This window comes from Dermacentor silvarum, chromosome 7 (assembly GCF_013339745.2).
Source record: "Dermacentor silvarum isolate Dsil-2018 chromosome 7, BIME_Dsil_1.4, whole genome shotgun sequence".
NCBI lineage: Eukaryota > Metazoa > Arthropoda > Arachnida > Ixodida > Ixodidae > Dermacentor > Dermacentor silvarum.
This window is the reverse complement of record NC_051160.1, coordinates 50730640-50736639: the sequence shown is the minus strand read 5'-3', so window position 1 is coordinate 50736639 and position 6000 is coordinate 50730640. Positions and strand designations below refer to the sequence as shown.

At 42.0% G+C, this 6000-nt stretch overlaps 1 protein-coding gene across 5 annotated transcripts in view; it reads left to right on the top strand.

Annotated features, from left to right (window-relative positions):
• The first annotated feature begins 5803 nt into the window (after positions 1-5803).
• The window catches only part of LOC119458016 (uncharacterized), a 210529-nt gene continuing 210332 nt past the window's right edge, over positions 5804-6000 (top strand). For all 5 annotated transcript variants that reach the window (XM_049670636.1, XM_049670632.1, XM_049670631.1 and 2 more), the window contains exon 1: positions 5804-5916. The gene's annotated coding sequence lies outside the window, so the exon portion shown is untranslated. The remainder of the gene's footprint in view (positions 5917-6000) is intronic.

Sequence of the window (6000 nt, the reverse complement as noted above, 5' to 3'; positions counted from 1 at the left end):
CAATTGCTATCTCTATCTCCTATCTGTACAATTGCTTACAATGCGCAATGAACCAGCCAATACGAATTTTATAATGATTAATTTGATCCAGCCGTTCTCTAACTTCGACATCGTTATTTAACACACGTCTGCCTCCTGCTTCATAAATTACGCAGAGTCACTGTTGGCAAATACCAGTTGCGTGGGTGAAACTGTGCAGTAAATTTAACGTTTGAATGCGGCGAAAGAAGGTGGGAAATCCACTTTCTTACGTGAAAATGACATGCGCAGGAATTTAAAAAGACAATTAGTAATATATAAATACTCGGCTGTGCCTTGAAATTGCTTGTGCCATGCTACTTAGACACTGAACTCTTAACATTAGACAAAAGGGCTCATTGTGTAGTATACCTGTTTCGTCGAATGCGACAGACATTTTCTAACTTCCGGGCTATGAATTGTACATTACTGTGTTGTACAGGACTTTTGTCAAACAAAGCGTTATAATTCCACTTTTTGTCAGACATCCAGAGCATCAGTCAGACGAAAGCGAGAAGCGCACGTAAGAATAAATTAATAATTTAGAGGGGCCGCGTTCCCTAAAAATTGCAACCGTTCATCATGTTGCGTATGTGTGCAGGATTCAGAATACTCTCGTCATACCTAGGCATAATTAATCGTTTCTATGCTGCCACAGTATCCAATTTTTCATTGTGCATTTTGTAATTGGTTTAGAGTGGCGGTAGAAATTTTATTTTCCTGACTGTTGAGGATAAGTATATAGGTTGGAGTGCGCACAGCACATACGTAAACATGTTTCAAGTACTTTGTTGAGACAGCCGTTGTCGTATTGCACGTGGGCTAGTAAATATTTTTTCGGCACCACTGCACTTGTCGCATGGTGATTGGCAGTCGGACAAGCCGCCTAGAAAAATTGAGTGCACATTCGGATGGCAGGTGTGATAGCCAGCTATCGCCAGCAGCATGCTCAAATGTAGAGATGAGCAAATTTTATTTTGGCGACTACGCATCTAAGGCGAATAGTCACAACATAATATCTAATATGATATCGAATATTACCGCACAGATGGGTATACTTGGAGATGAAATATTTACTTTGGAATAATTTTTTTACCACTCCTGTGAAACAAGTGCAAGAAAAGCTACCATACAATACAGAGGATCAGTTCTGAATATATGATCAATTTTGTTAGAAAAATTGGCTACTGCGTGAATAGCTTTCCGAAAGCACTAAATGGTTGATTGCTGAAAAAGAAGGAAGATGTAAAAAATCATGGTGTTAATGGACTTTTGTGCCGTAGACAAACGTGAAAGGGCCAGTTTGAGGGAACATGACAGGATGTAGAACAAAAATTAAAACTCCTGCATGATTTAAGTGCTAACATCCTAAGTGACAATTCGCCATCATCATCATCAGCCTATTCATGTCCACTGCAGGACGAAGGCCTCTCCCTCTGATATCCACTTACCCGTCTTGCGCTAGATAATTCCAACTAGCACCTGCAAATTTCCTAACTTCATCATCCCATCTGCTTTTCTTCCGACCTCGACTGCACTTTCCTTCTCTTGGTATCCATTCTGTAACCCTAATGGTCCACCGGTTATCCATCCTACGCATTACATGGCCTGCCCAGCTCCATTTCTTCCGCTTAATGTCAACTATATTATCGACTATCCCCGTTTGTTCTCTGACCCACACTGCTCTCTTCCTGTCTCTTAACGTTAGTCCTAAGATTTTTCGTTCCATCGCTCTTTGTGCGGTCCTTAACTTGTTCTCGAGCTTGTTTGTTAACCTCCAAGTTTCTGCCCCATATGTTAGCACGGGTGGAATGCAATTATTGTACACTTTTCTTTTCAACTACTGTGGTAAGCTCCCAGTCAAGATTTGGCAATGCCTGTCGTATGCCGTCCAACCCAGTTTTATTCTTGTGTAAATTTGTTTCTCATCATCAGGGTGCCTTGCAAGTAATTGACCTCCATAAACGTACTCCTTTACAGACTCAATAGGCAGATTGGCTATCATGAATTCTTGTTCCCTTGCGAGGCTATTGAACATTATTTTTTGTCTTCTGCATATTATTATTCAACCCCACTCTTACACTTTCTCGGTTAAGGTCCTCAATCATTTGCTGTAATTCTTCCCCGTTCTTGCTGAATAGGACAATGTCATCTGCAAATCGGAGGTTCCAGAGGTATTGCTGAGGTTGCTGAGGTATGCTGAGTTTGATCTCGAGCTTGTTTGTTAACCTCCAAGTTTCTGCCCCATATGTTAGCACGGGTGGAATGCAATTATTGTACACTTTTCTTTTCAACTACAGTGGTAAGCTCCCAGTCAGGATTTGGCAATGCCTGCCGTATGCCGTCCAACCCAGTTTTATTCTTGTGTAAATTTGTTTCTCATCATCAGGGTCCCTTGCAAGTAATTGACCTCCATAAACGTACTCCTTTACAGACTCAAGAGGCAGATTGGCGATCATGAATTCTTGTTCCCTTGCGAGGCTATTGAACATTATTTTTTGTCTTCTGCATATTTTTATTCAACCCCACTCTTACACTTTCTCGGTTAAGGTCCTCAATCATTTGCTCTAATTCTTCCCCGTTCTTGCTGAATAGGACAATGTCATCTGCAAATCGGAGGTTCCAGAGGTATTGCTGAGGTTGCTGAGGTATGCTGAGCTTGATCCTCACTCCTAAGCCTCCCCAGTCTAAGAGCTTGAATACTTCTTCTAAGCAGGCAGTAAATAGCATTCGAGAGATTGTGTCTACTTGACTGACCCGTTTCTTGATAGGTATCTTTCTATTTTTTCTTGTCGAGAACCAAAATTGCTGTGCAATCCTTGTAGATATTTGCCAATATATTCACGTATGCCTCCTGTACTCCTTGATCAGGCAATGCCTCGATGACTGCTGGTATCTCTACCTAATCAAATGATTTTCACCATCTATGAAAGCCATATAGAGAGTGACAAGTACTGGATAATAATGTAACCATCTGCCACAAAGCCCGAAGCAAAGAGCAAATTATTACTGCTGTTTCTGCATTGCTCACCAAATTAATGTTGTTGTTCATTCCTGATCAGTTGCGATACTTCATTTAGCGGAAGGGGCACCATTACAAGAGTTTATTATTTGGTATGTGCGAAATATTTTCTTGGTTGTTATTATGTGAGTATTCCGAATAGCTTCGTTTCAATTGCGAATAGTTAATGTGTAGCACTTGAGTGTTATCTGAAACTAGAAAATATTCGCCTACCCCTAGTAAATATCAGACAATGTCAACCTGGAAAGTGACTTTATCCAATGTCAATGTAGACTATGTCAGAACGACAGCACCAGATAACCTGGGCACATATGGTGAAAGACCACAAGGCGGGCGAGTTGGTTATGGTTCACTGTACGTAGCAAAGAAAGGCAAGAGCAAGCAGAACACGACAGCAGGGTGCTGACTAACAACTGATCTTTTATTTAGGAAGTTCACACACACATATATAGAAACCGAAGTCCAAAAAACCTGACATTCGCAGGACACGTGGTACGCATCGATAGGGTAGTTATTAGGACTGATATGTTGTATTGAATTGACTTGAATTTATTCTTCAACTTCAAAAACGTTGCGAGGATGACCAGGCAAGACGCTGCAAGTAGCAGATTGAGGGGAACCAGGCCACCTCATACACAGGACAGCTTCACAGCGGTTAAACAACAGTAGATGTTATACAGAATGCATAACCTTCATATTGAAGGGAAAAAAAACACAGTCAGAACTAATAAAGAAAGTATCGCGGAAACATTTCGCACAGCTTTAAGAAAAAAAAAGGCATAGTGATCGAACAATGAAAAAAAGAATAATAACATGAACTCACTGCGGCAGCAAATTCTATCACACAAATATATAGCGTAGCTTTATTGAAGGCAGGATGGAGATATTGAGACCACTTTTTTCTGTGTTGGATTTAACAGTGTCGGCAAACAAAACTGCAGCATTTGGTCGCCATAGTTCTGTGCATGTTAACATTCCAAGGTTCTAGTTAAATAGCGTAAATAGCGAAATGCTTTCTCGTGAAGGATTACCGATGGTTCACTTATGAATGTGGTCCTCCTTATGTTCATGTTGGATGCTTCTGCTATTTATCTTGCTATCTGGCTTTCATGCTTCAAGTTAATGCTTACGTTTGCACATATGTTGCAAGCATAAGGGCTATCGCCACAAGTTTTCTGGGGTATCATCAAAAGCATTATTGCAGTTTAACCCAAAAGACGAAGCATCAATTGCGATAGCAAATTTATAGAGAGCTATACGGAGTAAGGATAGTAGTTTGATCAGCTGTATAAACTTGGACATGCAGCAGCACCAGTAACGCGCAGATCTGTTGTCGACGCTGTCGGCGTTTTTCCCGCGTTCGCACCGAACGCGCGCAGCTTTGGTGACTGTGGCCGGTGCTTCTGGGGGCCGCTCGGAGGTTTTCCACGAGATCAGAACGGGACACTCGTCGAGCAGCGTCGGAAGTGTTTAGCACCTTCTCACCTCGCAACGTTTTTATATAATTACGCATTTGGTGCCGCAGCTAAACGTCGCCTCCCCTCCCTCTCTCCCGTAATGGCCTTTAACGCGGCGACAGAAGTCGCGTTTGCTCTCTATATATGGTGATTGTAAATGAGGAAAGAGACGCTTAATTCTGCAGCCCTTCAGGCAGCACGGCGCAGAACGCGCGTTTGCTCTCCGACGTGCGTTCGCTCCCAATGAAAGCGCATACATACAACGTCCGGAGCGCGGCGACGATTTCATCGCCGTTGACGTCATAAGGAACCTCACGGCGACGACGACACCGACGGCAGAAATCCGCATTGGAGTGCCCATATAATTGCTATCGCAATAAAACCATCGTACATGACTGCGCCAGCTGCGCTAGCGCATTCAGACTTTCAAACTTCATAGTAACTTTTTGGAAAATATTCTATTATGCATGGGATGTAGACGGCCGTCTGTGCTTCATATATTAGCCTATAATAAATATAGCGTCTGTGGAATGTAATTGCGAAGATACACTTTTCCTCGCTGATGAGGCGCGCTGCCTACAATTTAACGCGTGTTTTGTACAGGAGAATTTTGTTCGAGCACTTGTAAATCATTTTCACATGATGAGGTAAATGTTGTGCACAGGATTATCTATCGAATATTTTTGAAATATGACCTGGAAAACAAATGTTGACATTTGTTTATATTAATACCACATCGTTCATCTAATGACAGCCCTACAGGCATTTGAAATAAACAAACCAACAAGGAAGCCCCGAATGCCTTGCTACCTGAGCGCTCAGTAATATTGGCTGTATAATTTCGCTATTGCTCTGCAGAACGTTCAATAAGTACTCTCTGATGAAGTTAAGTACATGGTTTCGTTCCTTCGCACTAAAGATTTCCGTCGTGCTTCCTTCTGGTCATAATTATGTGCATAAAGGTTTCTGTTCAATTTTCACTAGCAGCATAGTCTACATGGCACAGAGACACGCAAAGAGCGACAGGAAGAAGGCTGGGACACACCACCTGAGTTTTCACAACAGCAATATGTCGGTTGACGCATTTCACATTGCTTGCTCCGATATTAAATGAAAGAGAACGTACGCTGGTACGTTATATAGAAGCATTATACAATATGCCTGTTTTCAAAGAAATGTCACATTCGTAGTTGAACGTGTACATGTACGAATCTACACTATTGTTCAGAGTATGACTACATGCCTTCATGCGCAACAGCTATTTGTCTTGCTTTCATGGCTGTATTCTACTTTCCTGTACACGGGACAATTGCACATACGTGCAGGTGATAAAAGTGCACGAGAAACTAGAACAGAACTTCGTGATCGGGTCCACGGCGTTGAAGAAAGTAACCTTTAAAGCGAAGTGAATCTACACAGGTAAGAAGTATGACCTTGTGGTTTTAGCCCCCACCTGGCAGCTATTTTAGGAGCAACTACTTTCGTAAGGTAGTTCGTAAGCAC